The 13,911-nt window shown below is 40.7% G+C and overlaps 2 protein-coding genes across 5 annotated transcripts in view; one reads left to right on the plus strand and one right to left on the minus strand.

Moving 5' to 3' along the window:
* The window catches only part of FGF7 (fibroblast growth factor 7), a 95,844-nt gene extending 87,460 nt beyond the window's left edge, over positions 1-8,384 (minus strand). The window contains exon 1 of the mRNA XM_044979834.1: positions 8,312-8,384. The gene's annotated coding sequence lies outside the window, so the exon portion shown is untranslated. The remainder of the gene's footprint in view (positions 1-8,311) is intronic.
* The window catches only part of FAM227B (family with sequence similarity 227 member B), a 200,951-nt gene that overhangs the window by 129,943 nt on the left and 57,097 nt on the right, over positions 1-13,911 (plus strand). The gene's annotated exons all lie outside the window — the stretch shown is intronic.

Raw genomic sequence — 13,911 nt, forward strand, 5'->3', positions numbered from 1 at the left:
ACATTGGGAAAAAGAGGGGGAATATCAGATAACAGGTTTATTTAGAGCTGTCATCAAATCAGCTAATAGACTAATTTAGGGCTCCTTATCACTAACAAATTTGTCTTGGGTTTGTTAAAATCTTTAGCGAGCTAACATAAAGAATATCAGTAATAGAATCATTACATTATAGATATAAGCTAGAATATTTGTAATATTTGGAAGCTCCTACGCGACCCGTGGGGAGCGCGCAAAATGCCGCCCCCCCGAATTCTGCCTAGGGCGCCAGAAACCCTGGCGCCACTCCTGCAAAAGACTACTCAGTGCAGGGGCGGCTCCAGGCCCCAGCATACCAAGCGCGTACCTGGGGTGGCAAGCCACTGGGGGCGCTCTGCCAGTCGCCACGAGGGCGGCAGGTAGGCTGCCTTTGGCGGCTTGCCTGCGGAGGGTCCGCTGGTCCCACGGCTTCATGCCTGCAGGAGGTCCGCCGAAGCCGCGGGACCAGCGGACCCTCCACAGGTAAGCTGCCGCGTGCTTGGGGTGGCAAAATGCCTAGAGCCACCCCTGACCCAGTGACAGGATTTGCATGAAATATTTATCCCCTGGAGTAGATTGAGGATGTATTTTCACCTCTAGCACTGAATTTTCTTTCTTTGGATGACACTGCTGCTTTCGAGGAGACGTTAAACAGATCTTTACAATTTTTGGTTATTAAAAAGTTGCATGAAATTTCTCAGATGGGGGATGTTAACTCTAATGGTTCTGGTCAAATTCCTACTCAGGTAGTTACAGTAGGGCCTACATTTGCCCTACGCTTTTATTTGGATAGTCTTTACTTTCTGTTTCGAACCATTATGGAGCATTACTATGCACTCTGAAACTCCTGCTGCTCTGTTCATACATACATGCATACATTTAAATGGTGAGTAAACTCCTGCTGCTCTGTTCATACATACATGCATACATTTAAACGGTGAGTAAACTCCTGCTGCTCTGTTCATACATACATGCATACATTTAAACGGTGAGTAAACTCCTGCTGCTCTGTTCATACATACATGCATACATTTAAACGGTGAGTAATGTATTCCCTATCATATTCTTTACTTTTATGAGGTTGGTGATATTTTATAGTTGTAAAACATTTGAAATCTGTATGCTATGCAGACATTATAGTTCTAAGTGTACTGCTGTATGTATAGGATAACATGAAGTGAGTGGAACAGTTGACTGGAAGTCAGAATTTTGGGTTCTAGTCCCAGTTCTGTATTTTTATTTAAAATGTCTTATCAAGTCTTCATTCTGGCCCACATTATGAAAAGGGAAGGAAAACTGGCAGACCTCTGGCAGGAGGCTGCAGTATTAGGAGTGTGCTGCTTCTATGGCGTCAGCCCCTTTGGATCCTGTAGACACTCTTCCATCAGGATACAAATCTGTGGCTGAGGAGATGGGCTGAAGGGAAGGAGTATGGGACATACCACACTGTGCATCATCTCTATGTGCACACACCCCCCTCTAACTCCACAAGGATTCCACTCAAAAATTAATCAAGAGTATAAATTTTGGATGACCCAATTTTTCTCAAAATTTCTCAATGTTTGGGAACAAAGCTGGGTTCATCTCTACCTAGGTTTCCCTATGATTTAGAAGAGATGCCAATGGATACCCAACTATGCCCTTTTTAACCTAATTACACAGTAACCCTTTGCTCATGTCTCTTTCTCTAGATAGCTAGACAGCTTTATAAGACTATTTTTCTAAGTTGGCTTTTTGTAGATGTGAAATATTTTCATCAAATTCCTCTGAAAATTTGATATTGTTTCCAGCTGTTTCTATCCAGAACTGATATTAAACACTGGAAGATAAGAGACAACCAGATCATTTTCTCTATCAGTCTGACGCTAACTCATGGGAATTAATAACATTCAGAATGGATGTCAGATTGCAGTTGGAAAAACTGGAGTCAGAGATCTCAACCAGCAGCAGATGTGAAAGCAGAATACTGATCCAATTATTACCTAGCGCTACAAAAACTGGAAAAATATTCTGGAGGCCAACAGAGACAGTCATTCTTTCTGGGTGGCCTGTTCGTCTTGTCTCTGACTGAGCTCCTTTTCAGAGCGTCATCCATGAGGAAAGTCTTTGAGTCACAAGGACCCATTAAAAATTCAGCTACCAAGGGATTATACCATTCTGTCTCAATACACATTAGACTTGGTCTTCCTGTCCATGTTGACATAAAATATAAAAAATGCATAAAAAGAGACAACCAGATTCATTAACATTCTCTTTAGTGACACATCCTAAGGGGATAACACACAGCTGTTTCAGTACATTTCCATATCATTGCTTTGCTTTCATGTGGACTGACACTTCTAGTGATGTGAAATTATAACAATGAAAGAAGAGGAAACCCTATCCCTATCATTCACTCACCAGAAGCAATTGATCCAAAGCACTGGATGCTAACCACAGACTTTACGTAATGCTTCAAATTATCATTAGTGATATTACTTGTGGGATGAAAATATTTCAATCAAGGCAAACAGCTGTAGGCTACTTACACGTTTGCAGAAGTAATGAGTGCATTTTACTCTTACCCATGTCATCTGTAAATTATACTGCATATGTTTTCAGTGGTTTTTGAGGGCATCATATGATGCAGAGATTTTTTTTTTCTATGTCCACACCTACTTTTCCTAAACAGACACCACTCTTAACAGTTTGTTCAACACATTGGACAGCATCTCACCAGTGATGATTCTTTTGAAGGCACAGACTGCTGCCATGACTGAAAACCCATAAAGCATGCCTCTAAAAAAAAAAAAATCTGTCAGACAGCTCTCATAGCATTATATGGCTGTAAAAGCAACAGAATGCTTTAATTACAGGGAAGAAGGGTGGGGGAGGGAGAAGGGAACTACTGCTGAAACTGAAATAATTTTTCACGTTAAAAAAAATCTGCTCTAGAAGAAAATCCCTTTAAGCACAGTGCATACTCCTATGTTAAACTTGGGTGGAGGGCTACAAAGAAGTGCAAACAAAATATCTACTTCTAATAAAAGTTCTAGAAGTTCTAGAAAAGGCCATAACACTCAGCAGGTATTCCATGTCACTATGTAGGATCAGTTTCCTTGACTTGCATTCAGAACTGGCAAATCATATATTTATAGTTGAACCTCAGTAACTGAGCTGCCCTAAAATCTGCTACCATGCTCCTAATCTGAGCAGGCAAACAACAATCTGAAGCTCTTGTCCTCAGGGGGCTGATCCAATATTTATTCTCTCATTTGGGCAGTGGCTTGGACAAGATACATAGCATAAGGCTGAAAAGAAATATTTGAATGCAGTGATGTAATACCCTTTCTTCAGGTGGTTGACAAAATGTTGTGGGACTCTGGACACCTCTTTATTGGTTCTACCGTGATCCTTTCATTTGAGTGTCTAACAGGACTTTGTAGAAGGTTTTTTTGTTTGTCTTCTTTGTAGCAGAATTCCTTTTCAAAGCTCATTGTGAGCTTTTAGTTCTGTGACTTTTATCCGTATATTACTTCTCTGGAGAATGAAACTAGCCTTTAAGACACACATGATCTGTCAATAAAAAATTTTAAAAGCGCCATCATAGGGAATAGATTCTTCTCTCTATAGGAGTGGCAGCAGCAGCAGCTGTGGAAACAATGCAGCCAATATAGCGGGAAGAACAGGTTATGATTTGACAGTTCCCTTCAGCAAGGACATTGTGAGTTCTACTATTCAACTGATATTGAAATGCAATTCTTCATGAATTGAATACTATGCAAATCCCATAGGGAGGTGTTTGCCTTACCATAAGAACGTCTCTGTTTATGAAATTGAGGTAGTGCATGAATCTGCAATTTATTCTTTAAATTTCCTAGACAAAATTATGAATGTTACAAGGTTTATATTTTTTTAATCAATTAGATGCAAAATTAGCATATTGAGTAAAGGAAGGGTTCAGCAGGGGAGATGTGTATGTGAGTCCTGGAAAACAGATATGGACCTGAGTTGCTCTGCTCTCCTGGTCCTTTTTATCGGCTTTTTCTGCCTTTTTTTGCCCCTTCCCCCTCCCCCAGCAGGGCAGTTGGGAGTAAGGAGTTAAATTGCCAGGTGCTGAAAATGGCCTAGAATGAATCTTAGGTGTCACTTACGATTGAACTCAAATGTGAGATGCTTTTGAGCTGCAACTGCTGTAAGAACTATCTCCGTCTGGAGGAGGACTTGTTTGAAAGAAAGACGAGATTTATTGCAGGATTTTGCCTCTGCTGTATATTTGATGACTTTCCCCCAGTCATTAAAAGGGACAATGGGCAAAACAGCTGATCTCCAACCATCTTGCACTAGATACTATGAATATGTTTAATTCATTGCTCAAGAAAAAAACACAGTGCAAAATAAAATGGATGGTATCAACAAAACTAGCATTAGGAATCTGAGAATCAGTGTGAGAACCTGAGAATATTTAATCCAGAAAGCTGGAAATGGTTCTTGTGCAATAGTCTGGGAATATTGAATTGGCAGGAAGAATGAAGATTGATTTGTGCCAGGAGACATCTAGGGAAAAGAAAACGCATCTGGTCCCCAAATTTGTTATTGTACATGAATCCTTACCAGTGCAGAACGAGACATTGTGTTGTAAGAGGGACTTTGATGGCTGCTAATGCTGTAATTGGGAACTGTCCAGATTCCTTTTTGTTTCTCACAAAGAGAAGTCAAGGCTTCTCTAGTGTAGTACAGCAGACGTAGGGCTTGGGATTTAAATCCATTTATTCTTTTGGCTTCCAGGGCTTTGTGGTCCCCTATTTATTTCTACTTGCTATTAACATGTTCAGTGTATCTTCTGAAGATCTTCCATCCACAGATGACATGGGATATGGTTATCCTTGAGATCGCATATATTGCCACAATTGAGATTAGCAGAGACACTTGCACTGGGTGGGCCTTTATTATAACTGAGAGAGAGATGGTAGGGATTTTTCTGTAAGAGATCCTAGACTTTTGAACTCTAAACTCCTACCCTTGTTTAGCCAGAGCCTAGGTTTAACATTATGGGCATACTGCAACGGCCATCTATTTTCTCAAGCTATTGAGAAGGGGAGTCGGCTGGGGGTTGCAGTCGGTTATATTCCTGAACTATCCGCTTGTATTTATAGAATTCTGGGGAGATTTAATTTTATGGTATAGGCACCTAGAATTTCAGATTAGCACCTACAGATTTTTATACGTTCAAAGAAATAAGCACATGTGTTCTTCATGCTTTCTCTTTAATTTCTTTCAATAACCTCTTCCATGCCTGCAGTACCACATTAATGACAGAGATTCTCAAAAATGGATGATTTCTGACCTCTCCTCCTCTGTCCATTCTTGAATTTCCAGCCACATTTCTGATATCTCCTCTTGGATGTGTAGCCACCAACTTGCACTTAACCTCTTCAGTACTGCATTTACCTTTCCTCCTAACCCCTCTCTTGTGCCACCAGTTTTTATTTCCATTGGCATTTAAGCTACCAAGCAGGTGGTCATGGTGAACTCTGTCTTCTGTGGAGTATCAAGTCTGTTGCTTCTTTCTTTTTAAAGTGTACCTCATTCTGAAATGTGACTAGTTAGAAATTGAACCTTCCTACTTAACACATCTGTTTTCTTTTTGTATTCAGAGTCAGATCTATTTATTTTAATGACCAAAAAATATTTGACTAATGCCAAGCTTTTGGAATGCAATCAGCTCTGGGGGAGAAAATTGGATGATTTGGTGGCCAATGCATAATCAGCAACGTTTTTATCCAAATTCCATTAGCAGGACCCTGCATGACTCCATAGTTTTCAAATGATGTATTTACATGTGTGGAAGGCAATAGGGTGGAAAAGGTATAACTCAGAGCCTTAACTGAAGACATCGGTGGTTATACAGGGTATACTGAGACAAGCATATAAAATCTTTATTACTGGTCATCACATAAGAACAAGAAAAATACATCTTGACTTTCAAGTTGGTTGAGTTGGTTGAGTTTGCAGGGTTGGCCTTGGAAGTAAGTTATTTGTTTTCAAAACGCACAGGAAGCAGATGTATTTATACAAAAAGGAAAGTTAAAGGGCTCCAAAGCTGCTTCAGAATTTTTTAAAAAATTTTGTTCAGAAATGGGCTGATATTTATTATTTTCTTTTTAGAGTCTTGTTTGAGGGATAATACTTTGCTCTTACTCAGATTGCCTGTACCTTCTCAGGTATTTCCTCTATGATTTCTACAGCTATTACAGTGAAAATTATTACAGCCTGCTTTTCTAATATTTTCTAAACTGAGAGCCTACTTCTTCTATCTACTTCTGCTTTTGAGAGTTATGCATCTTGTTTAGTGATCTGATAGGTTTGTGATGCACTGATATTGAAGACACCTTGGCAAAATTTAATTTTCTTTTTTCCTGTAGATCATCTTAAATAATTCACTATTTTGCTCTTTCCTGTTTGCTTATCATAGGGCAGTAGGTCATTGTGCCTAGCTATGCCCTTTGTGGTTGATTATTTTACCACATTGTGCAGTTGACACAATGAAGCTGTACAACTAGGAAGTTGTACAGTATTTTTCTTTTAAATGATGTAAGGGGCTTTTGCCGGTATAAACAGTTTTAGGATATTATTCCTCGATGAATTCTCAACATTCCATTTTAACTCTCTAGTAAAATGCCACATTTTGACTTCTCTTACTTATGTCACTCAGTTGTTCACTATTCTCCTCTCCACCATTTAACCATATAGTCTATTGCTTTCTTGTGATGGAACAAACTTCCTGCAAGAGCACTATGATTATTTTAACTGCATTAAATATATGCTTTAATGGTCTTTATGACACTTGGCATCTGGCTGTACAATATGAATTGTACCTGCTACAGTGGTCTGGTCAATACATATGTACCTTGTATTAACTTTAATTTTCAAATCTGTATTTAGCCAGGACAGACAAGGAACACCTAGGGTGAAGTATTCATTAATATGCAAAAAGAAACTCCTCCAAAAGGGATGTCTGGTTAGATTCACAATGGGGGGTGAGGGCAAGGACTCTGAAAGGCGTCAAAATGTTAAAGAAAACCTTATGGTGTGGTTTCTAATTAGCTTTTATGTGAAAACTTTGTGTATCCAATTTAATGGACTTGCCTCTTAAGTTCAAAGGGTTTTCTTTCTTTTAAAAATGATTGAAAGTACTTTGGAAGTAACAGACATGCAATCAAGCAGGAAGAAGGTAAAGATTGTATATCTGCAGAAAAGAATTACGGTAATTAAACTAATTAAACTAAACCAAGTTGTGACTTTGAAATAAAATTGTACTTGTGTGTTGATGTCTGGACCAAAATGGTTTACATGCAGTCAACTTGTGTATGTAAACTTAACACCTAGATTCTCAAAAGACACACAAACTCTTGCAAAAACATCTTAGTCTTATCACCGTTTACACATGCCAGTTCAACACCGCATTTCATTAACTCTTCACAGAGCAGGTCTAGGTGACTTAGGGGTGAAATTCTGGCTTCATTGAAGTCAATGACAAAACTCCCACAGACTTCAGTAGGGCTAGGATTTCATCTATTATGCTTAAGGTGTATTAAGGGTCCTTATCCAAGCAAAGCACTAGTTGACTTCAGTGGGAATTTTGCTTGTGTAAGGTTTTTATTATCCAGACCTACGAGGAAGACATACAACAGAGGTGGAAAAAGTTTGAAATAATTGTAATAATCCTATAAGACTGTTAATGGCAGCATTAAGCCTTAATACATTTCAGGTAATTCAAAATTAACATGACAAGATTCAGAATTCCTTTAAAACCGGATACTAGATACTGTACTCTTCACTATTTTGCTAAGAATGTTAAGTACATATAAGATTGTATCAGTAAATGTAATGACATGGCAAACCAAAAACTCTTATAGGCATGTCTGATAAATAGACTTGGAAGGGTTAGATTTGTATCTGCACATGTCAGTACATGTCAATTTCACTATAAATGCACAAACTGATGAAAAATACTTTGCATTGATAATAGTATATTGGCGAAGTAAGAAAATGCTTCTTGAGAAATTATTAGAGTTTGATTTAAGGATATTTACTTTGTATATTTTGACACATCTGCTTCCTCCCTTTCTCCCCTCAACCCCTGATGCTATAAATTCAAAATGTGGGATAATGCAACAAAATCTTACTGTGATAATCTCCACACATTATCTGCATTAAATGCAGCAAATGTTTATAGTGGTTTATGTCTTTGTTTTATCATAACAAATTTTGCATCCAAGAATCCATATAATATATTTTAAAAGTTGATACTTACTACTGTATGTTTCTATTGCTTTTCTTCTTCCTCGTTTTTCCACTTCACTCCACTTCTATCATCCTTGTTAGAAAATGAGTCCTGTTGAAGAGAAAGTGCTAAGTCCTCAGGAATAAATGGGTAATCAAATAAGAGAGAGCCTGCAAGACCCTTCTTTACAGAACGACTTGTTGTAAAACTACAGCTCTACTCTGAAAAGTGACTGTAAATATGGCATCGTGGGGGGTGTCTATAATTATTATCTCTTAATGACTTCCAGATCAACTTTGCTTAGTTTGCAAGTAAACTATTTTAACTGCTTTCTCTGCAAACTCAACTTGATCTAAAAATCAAGCTGTGCTAATGCTACTGCTGCTTCAGGAGCCAATAATAAAAGGTTCTGTGGGCTAAATTCTGTCCTCAATTGCATCTGTCAACCCCTTTGTCATTAAATGGTCTGCAATAAGAATTTAATTAACGATTCTGCTGATAAATATATCAGAATTAGGCTTTGTCTACACATGGAATGATTCCTGATTATTCCTGATTAACGCCATGTGTAGACATTTTTTCTATTCTGGAATAAGAGTGCCTTGTTCCTGTTTAACAGGGCTCCCTAACTACTGGGGCAGCTGGCTCCAAAAGCTGTAGGAGTCAGGCAGCCCAATGAGCCAGCTGACCCAGAAATCTGGAAGCCCTGGGGTCTCTGGTCCTGGGTCAGTCCATATGGCAGGACTGACTGTGAGCTGTGGATCCTGGAAACCTGTGCCAGGACTTCCAGAGCCAGGAGTCTGGATGCCCTGAAAATCCCGGCTCAAGTGAGCTCTCAGGCAGGGACAGCTCCAGGCACCAGCGCAGAAAGCAGGTGCTTGGAACAGCCAAGGGGAAGGGGCTCTTCGGCGGCAGATCCCTCGGTCCCTCTTGGAGGGAAGGGCCTGCCACCGAAGTGCCACCGAACAAGAAAGCGGCTCAGTGGAGGTGCCACCAAAGTGCCGCCGATCACAATCATGGCTTTTTTTTTTCCCTATCGCTTCGGGCAGCAAAAACCCTGGAGCCGGCCATGCTCTCAGGGCTTCCAGGCTCCCTGCCACAGAGCCAGCAGTCTAAACCTTGAGATCCCCATCTAGAGACAGGGTTTCCAGCACTGCCTGGCAACTAGGTCCCCAGCTCAAGAGTTGGGCAGCCCTGGGAATCAGCTGGCCTGGTAGTCTGTAAACCCTGGGGATCCTGGCCATTGGGCAGACCCCAGAACCACAGTGCCTAGGAACCCTGGGGTCTCAATTCCTAGGCAGTCCTACGGGCAGGCTGCTAAGGAGCTGGGCAGGCAGGTTTCCACTGTGTGCCTGATGGGTAAATTTTGAAACCTGCCTGATAGGTTCCTTTGGAAGATTAGTCAAAATTGGCAGGTTTCTTAAAAAAAAAATTTTGCTTTCAAAGAATCTGCTTTTTCCTTCAGAAAATTTCTGACCCAGCTCCACTGCTCATCTCGTGACTGAATCCCTCCTTCGTCACCATATAGCAGCCAGCAGAGTAACAATCAAACTAACATTTGTATGCGTAATATTCATAAAATAACACAGGCATTTTCCATGTCTTTTGCACACATGGCGTCTGGAAAAGACAAAAAAGGGAAAGGGTGGTGGGGAGAAGAGCCCAACAGCCATTTTTTTGAGCGGAATAGTAGTTAGGTCATACAGCGTGTCTGGACTATTTTTTAAATGGTTGCTATAGAGCTGTAGCTCTCTTTTGCTGTGGAAGTTAATGGGCCAGGAAGAAGCACGATGGGCTTCTACACTAAAGGAGTGAGCTGTAACCTGTGTTTGATTTTTTTGGCTGCATCTGTCAACATTCCTAAAATAGAGAGAAGGGTGACAAGACAGCTAAGGGGTTAGAGGGTCTAGATTTAAAACCTTTTTTATATTTAATTTTGTATAGCTGATTATTATTATTTGTATTATGGTAGTGCCTAAGAACCCTAGTCATGGACCAGGACAGCTAGGCACTATACAAAGACAGAACAAAAAAACAGTCCCTGCCCCCAAAGAGCTTACAAGCTAAGTATAAGACAAGAGACAACAGATGGATACAGACAGATGGCAGAGTACAAGGAGACAACAAGGCAATATTAGTCAGTGTGATATAGGCTGTGGTGTCAACACTCCAATAGCCTAACAATTATCAAGATTTTTGTAGGTATCCTGGAAAATGAGAGTTTTGAGTAGGATTTTGAAGGGGGATAATGCATCAGTTTTGCAAATGTTTATGGAGGAGCTCCTCCCAAGCATAAGGGGACAGCATGAGGAAAAGCATGAAGGTCTTTTTGAAATTTTAACAATTGGGTGATGGAAGCTGGCATCATGGGACAATCGGAGGCAAGAGGTGACATCTTATTAGTGAATGAGAGGTGATAGGGGGAGTGGGAATAAATTGTAAAGAGCCTTGAAGTAGCTTATGTTTGATGTGAAGCCAGTGGGGTGGGATGAAAAGAGGGGGATGACATGGTCAAAGTGATGGGCTAGGAAGATGATCTTTGCAGCAGCATTCTGAATGGATATGAGCAGGCCACTATTGTATTGGTCAAGGCCAGAGGAAAGGATGTTGCTGTAAGTGAGATGTGAGATGATGAGAGCCTGGATGAGAGTTTTTTAGTTATGTGGATGAATAGGAAAGGCCATATCTTACAGACGTTATGCAGAAAGACTCTGTAGATTTTAAACATAGCCTGGATGTGAGGACCTAGAGAGAGGTCTGAATCAAAGATGGCACTCAGGTTACAGACCTGAGTGTTGGGCAGCACGATGAGATTGTCCACAGTGATCAAGAAAGGAGGTACTGGGGAAGGTTGAGGGAGGGGATGTAAGAGCTATGTTTTAGTCATGGCAAGCTTGAAATTACGACTAGACATTCATGAGGGGATGTCAGTGAGACAGGCCACATTTTTAGTTTGGAAAGGAGGGGGCAGGTCTGGGGGAGAGAGGGAGATCTGGGAGTTGTTAGCATAGACATAGTTGAATTTGAGTTTACAGATGAGATTGCCCAGTGATAAGTAGTAGAGGGAAAAGAGAAGTGGACCAAGAACTGAGCTCCACAGAAAGCTGGGGGGGGTGAGGAGGATGATCTGAAGGAACAATTAGAAAGGTAGGAAGCAAAACCAGGAGAGGCCAGTCACAGAAGCTAAGGGAGGACAAGATTTCAAGAAGAGGAGCATAGATTATGGTGTTGAAGGTAGCTGTCACATCAAGGTGAATGAGAATGGAGTACTGGTTCTAAGCTTTGGTTAGGAAGAGGTCATTAGAGATTTTTAGCAATAGCAGTTTCAGTGGAGTGCAAGGTGTGGAAGCTGAATTGGAGAGGGTCTAAGATGAAATGGAGGCGAGGAACTCCAGCCAGCAATTGTAACTGCATGTTCGATGAGTTTAAAGGTGAGAGGGGTATAGCTGTTATGATGGGAGTGACTAAAACATGTTTATATTGTGAGGGGAAAGAATCAGAGGCAAGTCAGAGGTTAAGGGGCTGAGACTGAGTATGAGGAAGATCAGTAAATGGAATGGGACAAGTGGAGGAGAAGAGCAGACAAGAAACATCTACATCTATGACATGGGGGTAGGAGGAGGGGAGATGTCATGATGTATTTTGTTAAGTCTCTTGGAAGAAATTGGCAAGATTCTCTGTGGAGAGAGACATGGGGAAGGGGAGGGTTTGAGGAGGGAGTCAAAGGTGTGTTTGTCTTTTTTATTACTGTACAGTATTTCAGTAAAAGTAAAACTAATTGCCCTCCTGATGTCTCTTGTTTCTTATATTGAATTAATTTCCTCATACTTAAGTATTTGTTTGTTCCTCAGTTTCAGTGTCTCTCTCTCTTCTGCTGTATACTTTCCCTATACAGTAACTCCTCACTTAAAGTCATCCCGGTTAATGTTGTTTCATTGTTACATTGCTGATCAATTAGGAAACATGCTCATTTAAAGTTGTGCAATGCTCCCTTATAACGTTGTTTGGCAGCTGCCTGCTTTGTCCACTGCTTGCAGAAAGAGCAGCCCATTGGAGCTAGCTGCTGGGGGCTTGGAACCAGGGTGGACTGGCAGCCCCTCTATCAGCCCCCCTGCTCCCCAAAGTTCCCTGTGAGGCAACCACCCAGCAGGCTATCAGTTGCTGGCAGTTCAACTGTCCCTCCCCCCACTGCCATGTGCTGCTCCTGCCCTCTGCCTTGGAGCTGCTCTGGGAGCCTCCTGCTTGCTGGGGGGGGGAGGGAAAGAGGGGGCTAATGTCAGGGTGTCCCCCTCCCCCTGCTCCTGCCCCCCACTTACCCCTTCTCCATATAGAGCAGGGTGGGGACATGACAGGGCTCAGGATGAAGAAAGCTTGCTGGCCGCAGCTGCTGTCTCAACTTACTGATATACTTAAAAAGGCAATGTACTTAGAGTGGGGTCCATGTACTTAAAGGGGAAATGCGCATCTCTCTCTCCCACACACAGGGTGTGTGTCTCTGTCTCTACCTGACATGCTGTCTCCCCTCCCTCCATTCGTGCTGCCTTGTAAAGTGTGAGGTTACATTAACAACAATGTGTTAACCCTTAAGGGCTCAGCCAAATGCTAGTTCATCTTTTAGCAGTAAGGCATTCCCTGGGAAATAGCCCACCCTCTTCCACCCTCTAACTTCACCACCTCAATCAAGCTTCACAATCATCATTGCTGTGTACTGTATTAAATTGTTTGTTTAAAACTTATTTTGTGTGTGTGTGTGTGTGTGTGTGTGTGTGTGTGTGTGTGTGTGTGTGTGTGTGTGTGTGTGTGGTGAAAAATATTTCCCTGGAACCTAACCTCCCTTATTTACATTAATTCTTATGGAGAAATTGGATTTGCTTAACGTTGTTTCGCTTAAAGTCACATTTTTCAGGAACATAACTACAACATTAAGCGAGGAGTTACTGTACTGTTTTTTCTCCCTTCTATTTAGTAAATCTGTCTTTTTAATGTGTTTGATTTTCTTTCTCTCCATTTCCCCCTCTTCCTCTTGAGTGTGCTTGCTATTTTGGCCTTTTTCTCCCTTCATCCTCCCCTTTCTTCCACCACTTCCTTTAATACAACTTTATCCTTTCTCAAACATCTGGCTGCTTTTTCCTTTTTTATTTCTTCCTACCTTAATTGCATTAGCCCATATTTGCTAATGTAAACAGTCTAATGTAGCCTGCTAAAATCCAAGAACCTCCAGTAGATTTTGGATGAATGTTAGAGGATTTTGAATCCATAAATATTGAAACAATGTAAGCTTTGAATTTACCTCTTTGTTCAATAATTATAAGGTTCAATAAGGGCACTATCCTGAGAAGTGCTGAACAGATGAAAATCCTATCGTCCATTAAACAAAATGCTGTCTAGATATTTGGGACTTATATAACTGGGCATATATACATTTGTATCCTTTCTAAACTAATATAATTATTTTTCATTTTAAAAAGAGGCACCAGTTATCATAATTAGTCAAAATAACGAAAAATTAAGATAAGAAACTTAAACAAATATGCACATTATTACAGCTGGCCCAATCTTTTATGATCAGCGTAATTGTGAGACTTTAGTATTTCAGCAGAAACATAAATGTGCAACGGCAACTACTCTTT

Source organism: Mauremys mutica, chromosome 11 (genome assembly GCF_020497125.1).
Source record: "Mauremys mutica isolate MM-2020 ecotype Southern chromosome 11, ASM2049712v1, whole genome shotgun sequence".
Lineage (NCBI taxonomy): Eukaryota > Metazoa > Chordata > Testudines > Geoemydidae > Mauremys > Mauremys mutica.